Source organism: Ovis canadensis, chromosome 2 (genome assembly GCF_042477335.2).
Source record: "Ovis canadensis isolate MfBH-ARS-UI-01 breed Bighorn chromosome 2, ARS-UI_OviCan_v2, whole genome shotgun sequence".
Classification (NCBI taxonomy): domain Eukaryota; kingdom Metazoa; phylum Chordata; class Mammalia; order Artiodactyla; family Bovidae; genus Ovis; species Ovis canadensis.
In genome coordinates this window covers 99,413,760-99,424,850 of record NC_091246.1, presented here as the reverse complement: position 1 = coordinate 99,424,850, position 11,091 = coordinate 99,413,760, and positions in this window count along the sequence as shown.

Below are 11,091 nucleotides of genomic sequence, written 5' to 3'. Positions count from 1 at the left end.
CCTTAATAAATCTTCTTCTGGCTTCTCCCTAATAATCTCACACATGCATATGTAAGAAAATGTTTGGAACATTGTGTTCTCCTCATGATCTGATCCATGCCACCTTAAGAAAACAAACAAAAAATTCCATATTTTACTGACAATGATAATTACCATTCCAGACTCTGTTCCTTCTTTTACAGAAATATTTTCAATCTTAAAATGTCATTCATTTTGATAATAACTATTAATATCCGTTATTAATGCTTAAGGAAATTCAAAGTACATATTCTTGTGAAAATCACATGTAATTCTTTTTAAAAAATATCCTTCAGATATACTTATTCTATGGATAGTTTAAGAATAGTTTTACTTAAAATCTCAGAAAAGATGGTTTATAACTGTAATATAATTTATTCTACTTTGTGAGTTTATTATTGTGACTCATTTTATAATAGGCATTCTTTTATATATTTGAATTTTTAAATGTTTTGTTGTAAAAAATTTCCTAAAATATGGGAGCTTGAGGATATTAGCTCCTGCTTTTTGGCTGAAGCAATAATTGGTAAAATGAACTCAGGCACAGTTAGTGGTTTCAAGATACTGGAGAAAACTAATAGAGGACAAGTGTATAATGAAATCGGAATTGACTCTGTTTCTGGGTCTTTTTCCTGCTAAGGGAATATAGTTAGTCGTTCTATGAAACAGGGACATAAAATAGTCTCATATACAAATGAAAGTTATAATATGTTTGTTTGTTTTGTTTTGTTTCAGATTAGCAGTTAAACTGGAGAAGGCAATGGCAACCCACTCCAGTGATCTTGCCTGGAGAATCCCAGGGATGGGGGAACCTGGTGGGCTGCCATCTATAGGGTCACACAGAATCGAACACAACTGAAGTGACTTAGCAGCAGCAGCAGCAGCAGCAGCAGCAGCAGCAGTTAAGCAAAGATAAACATTTATCAGATTGTGAAGAAAAAGGACAACAATGAAAAATAATACTAATTTCAGTGCAAAGATAGAAACAATGAATAGACAATGAATATAGAAAGACCTGAGCTTTCCTATAAAGGAATGAGTGAGAGGAACGATGTATTCAATTTACTAGTGAGGGAATTATGCAAATGTGTACTATATTTTCTTGGTAAAACTTACAATTAGATATAGATTATAAAATGCTGTCAATAAGTGCATTAGGCTGGCATCTGGGAACTGATACTAGTAATTGCAACAGTTGTATTAGCTTTCTATTGCTGTGCAACAAATTATCACAAACTTAAGTGATACCACAAACAACATCTGTTTATTATCTCACGCTGTCTAGGTGGCTCAGTGGTAAAGAATCTGCCTGCCAGTGCAGCAGAGGCAAGAGATTTGGGTTTGATCCCGCAGTCAGGAAGATCCCCTGGAGAAGAACATGGAAAGCAACTCTGGTATTCTTGTCTGGAGAATTCCATGGACAGAAGAGCCTGGCAGGTTCTAGTCTATGGAGTCACAAACAGTCAGACATGACTGAACACAGATGTTATACACGATCTCAGTTTCTGCAGGTCAGAAGTTTGAGTGCTGCTTACCTGAATCCTCTGCAGAGCTCTCACTAGACTTAAATCAAAATGGTAGCTGGGGTTACATTCCTTTTTGGTGTTTAGGGTTCTTTTCTAAGCTCTTGTGGTGATTGGCAAAATTCAGTTTCTTTAACCTAGAGGTCTGATATTTCCTTTTTTTTTTTTTTTGGGGGGGGGGGGCCTGTCAGCTAGGTACCACTCTCAGCTCCAGTCATCCTTCAGAAACTAGCCACATGGCCCCTCCATAGGCAGTTCATGACATGGTTATTTCTTTTCTTTTACATCAGTAAGGGAGTTATTCTTTAAAGTCAGGCCCACTAAGGATGTGCTGTGCTGTGCTGTGCTGTGCCTAATTAATTTCAGTTCAGTTCAGTTGCTCAGTCGTGTCCGACTCTTTGCGACCTCATGAATCTCAGCATGCCAGGCCTCCCTGTCCATCACCATCTCCCGGAGTTCACTCAAACTCACGTCCATTGAGTCTGTGATGCCATCCAGCCATCTCATCCTCTGTCATCCACTTTTCCTCCTGCCCCCAATCACTCCAAGCATCAGAGTCTTTTCCAGTGAGTCAACTCTTCACATCAGGTGGACAAAGTATTGGAGTTTCAGCTTTCGCATCAGTCTTTCCAAGAACACCCAGGACTGATCTCCTTTAGAATGGACTGGTTGGATCTCCTTGCAGTCCAAGGGACTCTCAAGAGTCTTCTCCAACACCACAGTTCAAAAGCATCAATTCTTCGGCATTCAGCTTTCTTCACAGTCCAACTCTCACATCCATATATGACCACTGGAAAAACCATAGCCTTGACTAGATGGACCTTTGTTGGCAAAGTAATGTCCCTGCTTTTGAATATACTGTCTAGGTTGGCCTAATTACTCTAGTCACGTCCAACTCTTCATGACCCTATGAATTGTAGGCCGCCAGGCTAGTCTGTCCATGGGATTCTCAAGGCAAGAATACTGGAGTGGGTTGCCCTGGCTTCCTCCAGGGAATCTTCCTGACCCAGGGATTGAACCCTTGTATGTCTCTTATGTCTCTTGCATTGGCAGGAGGATACTTTACCACTAGCACCACCTGGGATAATCTCCTTCAAGGTCAAAGTCAATTAATTAAAGACCTTAATTGCATGTGAAAAATCCCCTTACCTTTGCCATGTCACCTTAGCATGAGAGCAATATTTCATCAGATCCACACATTTTGTGTACACTCAAGGGAAGATGATAATACAAAACATACACATCAGGTGGTGGGAATCTTGGGAGCTCTATAGAATCCTGGTTACTACAATCTGCCTCCCTGCCCCCCAGAGATGCACATACTTCACAAATGCAGAATATTTCCACTATCTGTCAAAATTCCTGACTCTCATTCTATCACATATTTGGCTTAAAATCCCATATCTTGTCATCTAAGTCTAAATCTCATTATTTTCAACTCAAAGTCTAAAATCGAAGATAAATATCTCTAATTCAATGACCAAAATCTCATAATCAACTGCATAATAATTAATTATTTATTATAATAAATCAGATGCAGTTGTAGCTCCTAGATGTTGTCCTTTAGTACACAGCTCCCAGAGACACTTTCTCTCCATTGATTTTGCCACCTGGTCCCATTCACAGAGCCTATTGAAAATGGAAAATGGCTTCATTTTCCATCTTTCTCCCCTTACTTTGCTAAAGTGATAGTGGTAAATAAAATTGTAGATATTTAAAGTGTACGCTATGTAGATTTGATATGCATGCATGTTGTGAAATGATTAGCATAATCAAGTTAACACAGGTATCACCTCACATAGTTAATTGTGTGTGTGTGTGTATGTCTCAAACACTTAAGATCTATTCTCTTAGAAAGAGAATACTGTCTATAATACAGTATTATCTTAATTTCCATACTATCCATTCAGTTCACTTCAGTTCAGTCACTCAGTCATGTCCGACTCTGCGACCCCATGAATCGCAGCACGCCAGGCCTCCCTATCCATCACCAACTCCCAGAGTTCACTCAGGCTCACTTATAGTGAGTCAGTGATGCCATCCAGCCATCTTATCCTCTGTCGTCCCCTTCTCCTCCTGCCCCTAATCCCTCCCAGCATCAGAGTCTTTTCCAATAAGTCAACTATTCACATGAGGTGGCCAAAATACAGGAGTTTCAGCTTTAGCATCATTCCTTCCAAAGAAATCGCAGGGCTGATCTCCTTCAGAATGGACTGGTTGGATCTCCTTGCAGTCCAAGGGACTCTCAAGAATCTTCTGTAACACCACAGTTCTAAAGCATCAATTCTTTGGCACTCAGCTTTCTTCACAGTTCGACTCTCACATCCATACATGACCACAGGAAAAACCATAGCCTTGACTAGATGGACCATTGTTGGCTCAGACAGTAAAGCATCAGTCTACAATGCGGGAGACCTGGATTCGATCCCTGGGTTGGGAAGATCCCCTGGAGAAGGAAATGTCAATCCACTCCAGTAAAATTGCCTGGAAAATCCCATGGACAGAGGAGCCTGGTAGGCTACAGTCCATGGGGTCGCAAAGAATCAGACACAACTGAGTGACTTCACTTTCACTTTGACTAGACAGACCATTGTTGGCAAAGTAATGTCTCTGCTTTTCAACATGCTATCTAGGTTGGTCATAACTTTTCTTCCAAGGAGTAAGTGTATTTTAATTTCATGGCTGCAGTCACCATCTGCAGTGATTTTGGAGCCCAAAAAAATGAAGTCTGACACTGTTTCCACTGTTTCCCCATCTATTTCCCATGAAGTGATGGAACCAGATGCTATCATCTTCATTTTCTGAATGTTGAGCTTTAAGCCAACTTTTTGACTCTCCACTTTCCCTTTCATCAAGAGGCTTTTTAGTTCCTCTCCACTTTCTTCCATAAAAGGGTGGTGTCATCTGCATATCTGAGGTTATTGATATTTCTCCTGCCGATCTTGATTCCAGCTTGTGTTTCTTCCAGTCAGCGTTTCTCATGATGTATTCTGCATATAAGTTAAATAGGCAGGGTGACAATACACAGCCTTGCCATACTCATTTTCCTATTAGGAACCAGTCTGTTGTTCCGTGTCCAGTTCTAACTGTTGCTTCCTGACCTGCATACAGGTTTCTGAAGAGGCAGGTCAGGCTGTCTGGTATTCCCGTCTCTTTCAGAATTTTCCACAGTTTCTTGTGATCCACACAGTCAATGATTTTTGCATAGTCAATAAAGCAGAAATAGATGTTTTACTGGAACTCTCTTGCTTTTCTGATGATCCAGCAGATGTTGGCAATTTTATCTCTGGTTCCTCTGCCTTTTCTAAAACCAGCTTGAACATCTGAACATCTTGAACATCTGGTTCATGTATTGAACATGGTTCATTTATTGCTAAACCTGGCTTGGAGAATTTTGAGAATTACTTTACTAGCATGTGAGATGAGTGAAATTGTGCAGTAGTCTGAGCATTCATTGCCATTGCCTTTCTTTGGGATTGGAATGAAAACTGACCTTTTCCAGTCCTGTCGCCACTGCTGATTATAATAAATCAGATGCAGTTGTAGCTCCTAGATGTTACTATCTAATGTATAGATCTAATGTAATACTATACATTAGATCCCCTGAACATTTTTTTATTCTGGAGCAGCCGTGAAGAGATACCCCATGCCCAAGGTAAAAGAAACCCAAGTAAGATGGTAGGTGCTGCAAGAGGGCATCAGAGGGCAGACACACTGAAACCATACTCACAGAAAACTGGTCAATCTAATCACACTAGGACCACAACCTTGTCTAACTCAATGAAACCAAGCCATGCCCATCGGGCAACCCAAGATGGGTGGGTCATAGTGGAGAGGTCTGACAGAATGTGGTCCACTGGAGAAGGGAATAGCAAACCACTTCAGTATTCTTGCCTTGAGAACCCCATGAACAGTATGAAAAGGCAAAATGATAGGATACTGAAAGAGGAACTCCCCAGGTCAGTAGGTGCCCAGTATGCTACTGGAGATCAATGGAGAAATAACTCCAGAAAGAATGAAGGAATGGAGCCAAAGCAACAACAATACCCAGTTGTGGTAATGACTGGTAATAGAAGCAAGATCCGATGCTATAAAGGGCAACATTGCATAGGAACCTGGAATGTCAGGTCCATGAATTGAGGCAAATTGGAAGTGGTCAAACAACAGATGGCAAGAGTGAACGTTGACATTCTAGGAATCAGCGAACTAAAATGGACTGGAATAGGTGAATTTAACTCACATGACCATTATATCTACTAGTGCGGGCAGGAATCCCTCAGAAGCAATGGAGTAGCCATCATGGTCAACAAAAGAGTCTGAAATACAATACTTGGATGCAATCTCAAAAACAAGAACAGAATGATCTCTGTTCATCTCCAAGATAAACCATTCAATGTCACAGTTATCCAAGTCTATGCCCCAACCAGTAACACTGAAGAAGCTGAAGTTGATTGGTTCTATGAAGAACTACAAGACCTTTTAGAACTAACACCCAAAAAAGATGTCCTTTTCATTATAGGACACTGGAATGCAAAAGTAGGAAGTCAAGAAACACCTGGAGTAACAGGCAAATTTGGCCTTGGAATATGGAATGAAGCAGGGCAAAGACTAAGAGAGTTTTGCCAAGAAAATGCACTGGTCACAGCAAACAACCTCTTCCAACAACATAAGAGAAGACTCTACACATGGACATCACCAGATGGTCAACACCAAAATTAGATTGATTATATTCTTTGCAGCCAAAAATGAAGAAGCTCTATACAGTCAACAAAAACAAGACAAGGAGCTGATTGTGGCTCAGATCATGAACTCCTTCTTACCAAATCCAGACACAAATTGAAGAAAGTAGGGAAAACCGCTAGACCGTTCAGGTATGACCTAAATCAAATCCCTTATGATTATACTGTGGAAGTGAGAAATAGATCTAAGGGACTAGATCGGATAGATAGAGTTCCTGATGAACTATGGAATGAGGATTGTGACATTGTACAGGAGACAGGTATCGAGACCATCCCCATGGAAAAGAAATGCAAAAAAGCAAAATGGCTGTCTGGGGAAGCCTTACAAATAGCTGCGAAAAGAAGAGAGGTGAAGCAAAGGAAAAAAAGAAAGATATAAGCATCTGAATGCAGAGTTCCAAAGAATAGCAAGAAGAGATAAGAAAGCCTTCTTCAGTGATCAATGCAAAGAAATAGAGAAAAAGAACAGAATGGGAAAGACTAGAGATCTCTTCAAGAAAATTAGAGATACCAAGGGAACATTTCATGCAAAGATGGGCTCGATGAAGGACAGAAATGGTCTGGACCTAACAGAAGCAGAAGATATTAAGAAGAGGTGGCAAGAATACACAGAAGAACTATACAAAAATATCTTCACGACCAAGATAATCATGATGGTGTGATCACTCATCTAGAGCCAGACATCCTGGAATGTGAAGTCATGTGGGCCTTGGAAAGCATCGCTATGAACAAAGCTAGTGGAGGTGATGGAATTCCAGTTGAGCTCTTTCAAATCCTGAAAGATGATGCTGTGAAAGTGCTGCACTCAATATCCCAGCAAATTTGGAAAAATCAGCAGTGGCCACAGGACTGGAAAAGGTCAGTTTTCATTCCAATCCCAAAGAAAGGCAATGCCAAAGAATGCTCAAAGTACCGCACAATTGCACTCATCTCACATGCTAGTAAAGTAATGCTCAAAATTCTCCAAGCCAGGCTTTAGTAATATGTGAACCATGAACTTCCAGATGTTCAAGTTGATTTTAGAAAACACAGAGGAACCAGAGATCAAATTGCCAACATCCGCTGGATCATCAAAAAAGCAAGAGAGTTCCAGAAAAACATCTACTTCTGCTGTCTTGACTATGCCAAAGCCTTTGACTGTGTGGATCATAATAAACTGTGGGAAATTCTGAAAGAGATGGGAATACCACACCACTTGACCTGCCTCTTGAGAAACCTGTGTGCAGGTCAGGAAGCAACAGCTAGAACTGGACATGGAACAACAGACTAGTTCCATATAGGTAAAGGAGTACATCAAGGCTGTATATTGTCACCCTGCTCATTTAATTTATATGCAGAGCACATCATGAGAAACGCTGAACTGGAAGAAACACAAGCTGAAATCAAGATTGGCAGGAGAAATATCAATAACCTCAGATATGCAGATGACACCACCCTTATGGCAGCAAGTGAAGAGGAACGAAAAAGCCTCTTGATGAAAGTGAAAGAGGAGAGTGAAAAAGTTGGCTTAAAGCTCAACATTCAGAAAATGAAGATCATGGCATCTGGTCCCATCACTTCATGGGAAATAGATGGGGAAACAGTGGAAACACTGTCAGACTTCATTTTTGGGGGCTCCAAAATCACTGCAGATGTTGATTGCAGCCATGAAATTAAAAGACACTTACTCCATGGATGAAAAGTTATGACCAACCTAGATAGGATATTCAAAAGCAGAGACATTACCTTGCCACTAAGGTCCATCTAGTCAAGGCTATGGTTTTTCCTGTGGTCATGTATGGATGGGAGAGTTGGACTATGACGAAGGCTGAGCACCGAAGAATTGATACTTTTGAACTGTGGTGTTGGAGAAGACTCTTGAGAATCCCTTGGACTTCAAGGAGATCCAGCCAGTCCATTCTGAAGGAGATCAGCCCTGGGATTTCTTTGGAAGGAATGATGCTAAAGCTGAAACTCCAGTACTTTGGCCACCTCATGTGAAGTGTTGACTCATTGGAAAAGACTCTGATGCTGGGAGGGATTGGGGGCAGGAAGAGAAGGGGATGCCAGAGGATGAGATGGCTGGATGGCATCATGGACTCGATGGACGTGAGTCTGAGTGAACTCTGGGAGATGGTGATGGACAGGGAGGCCTGGCGTGCTGCAATTCATGGGGTCGCAAAGAGTCGGACATGACTGAGAGACTGAACTGAACTGAACCCTAGACCACATGTTCCCATTTCTTCTGCTCACCCCCCAGCATCTAGCAACCACCAATCTCTTTATGTCTATCAACTTGGCTTTTTCCCCCTTCAGTTTCCACATATACAGTGTTTGTCTTTCTGTGCTTGATTTATTTCACTTAGCATAATGTCCTTCCATTTCATCCATGTTGTCATAAATGACAGGATTTACCTCTTCTTTATGCCTAAATCATATCCCATTTACTGTGCATGTGTGTGTGGTGTGTGTAGTGATGTCAAGATACTGGCAGGAATAAACAATAGAGGAGAATCGTATAATAAAATTAGAATTGGCTATGTTTCTGGATCATTTTCCTGCTGAAAAAATATAGTTAGTAATTCAGTATACTTTTACTTTATCCATTAATTGTTTCAAGGTGAGCATAAAAGCATTTCTCTGAGATTTCTCCCTTTTAAAGGACACACCCAATTAATGCAAGCCTGCCCTGGATAATACCACTTTTTTACTAGATCAGAATCACCTAAATAAGGATCTTAAGTATATCTGCAAAACTTCTTTATTCAGGTAACACATCATAAAAGTGATAATACATGATATTCGCAGGTAGAGCTCACACTTAAATGGATGTATTAGTTTGGCCAAGAAGTGGGTTAGGGATTTTCCCTAACATGGTACCAAAAATCCCTAACAATTTTTTTTTGCCAACCCAGCAGTAATGCCTGTAATGTGTTTAGGAGGACATTAAAATCTTAGAGGCCATTTTAGAATTATGCCTACTGTAATAGGCTATACAAAAATAAGGTCATTAACCCACATTCATTTTAAACTTGAAGTCTATAGGCAGGGAAAAGATGACTTATTTCTTATTTTTAGGTGGTTCAAATATTCCAAATATTGTCAATAATGATTTTTGTTATTATGTAACTCAAATCACCAAAGAATTGATGCTTTTGAACTGTGGTGTTGGAGAAGACTCTTGAGAGTTCCTTGGACTGTAAAGAGATCCAACCAGTTCATCCTAAGGGAAATCAGTCCTGAATATTCATTTGAAGGACTGATGCTGAAGTTGAAACTCCAATACTTTGGCCACCTGATATGAAGAACTAACTTATTGGAAAAGACCCTGATCTTGGAAAGACTGAAGGTGGGAGGAGAAGGAGATGACAGAGAATGAGATGGTTGGATGGCATCACCGACTCGATGGACATGAGTTTGAGCAGGCTCCAGGAGTTGATGATGGACAGGGAAGCCTGGTGTGCTGCAGTCCATGCGGTCACAAAGAATTGGACACGACTGAGTGACTGAACTGACCTCAACTCAACTCAACTCAGATTAAGAGGAGAGGGTGTTAATGGCACAATGTAGAAGTAAGAGCATCTTGTACTTAATCAAAATGCGTATGGGTGGGTAAGACCAAAGGGGAAGCAAATAATAAAAGTTTAAACTGATAGTTATACTTCAATATTTCACAGAAATTTTGGCAGGTGTGATAAATCTATAATAAGCACTAACTGCTTTAAAACCAGAGAGGATGGGAAACAACTGTGTGGGTTAAGGAAGTCCAAGTAGGAGTTCTCAGATAAAAAGGAGAAAATGTGTTTTGGATGGATTTTGCTGCAAGATACAAAGCTGTGTACAGTCTGTTTAGAGAACATTAGGGCAGGAATGTGGGGGCTTCACAGATGTCTCATTGTTAAAAAATCAGCCTGCAGTGAAGGAGACACAGGAGACATGAATTTGATCCCAGGGTCAGGAAGATGCCCTGGAGAAGGGTTGGCAAGAATAGCTTCCAGTATTCTTGCCTGGAAACTCTCATGGACAGAGGAGCCTGGTGGACTACAGTCCATAGGGTTGCAAAAAGTCAGACATGACTGAGCAATTAAGCACAAACAGATACATGGGCAGATATGTGGAACATATCTTGGGTGACAGAATACTAGTGTATATTGACAGAATACTACTGTATGTTGAGGTCAGATTGTGAAGAATGGCAACATCAGCTTGATGGTCATGAGTCTGAACAAGTTCCAGAAGTTGGTGATGAACAGGGAAGTCTGGCGTGCTGCAGTCCATGGGGTCGCAAAGAGTTGGACATGACTGAGGGACTGAACTGAACTGATAAAGGATCCCTATGTCATGCTCCACAAGTTTGATGTTTTCATGTAAGAAGAAACTTTAAACATCTTTAAGCAGTTGAATTTTTTTTTTTAACTTTTGAAATTTTTAAATTAAGATCTCATGGAGCTTGGAATATCTCAAAGAAAGGCTGCACTTATGTACTGTTTGGAGCTCTTATCATCCCACCTGTGAAACTTCCTTCTTACCTCAAAGTAAAGATAAAGAGCCAAACAAAGTGTAAGTGTGGATGCACTGATTAACAAAGTCCCTATCTACTAAATATATACATTTACTTATTAATATGAAGACAAATAGGCTTCTCTGGCAGTTCAACTGGTAAAGAATCTGCGTGCAATGCAGGACACCCCAGTTCAATTCCTGGGTCAGAAAGATCCCCTGGAGAAGGTATAGGCTACCCACTCCAGTATTCTTGTTCTTCCTTGGTGGCTCAGATGTTAAAGAATCTGCCTGCAATGCAAGAGACTTGGATTCAATCCCTGGGTTGGGAA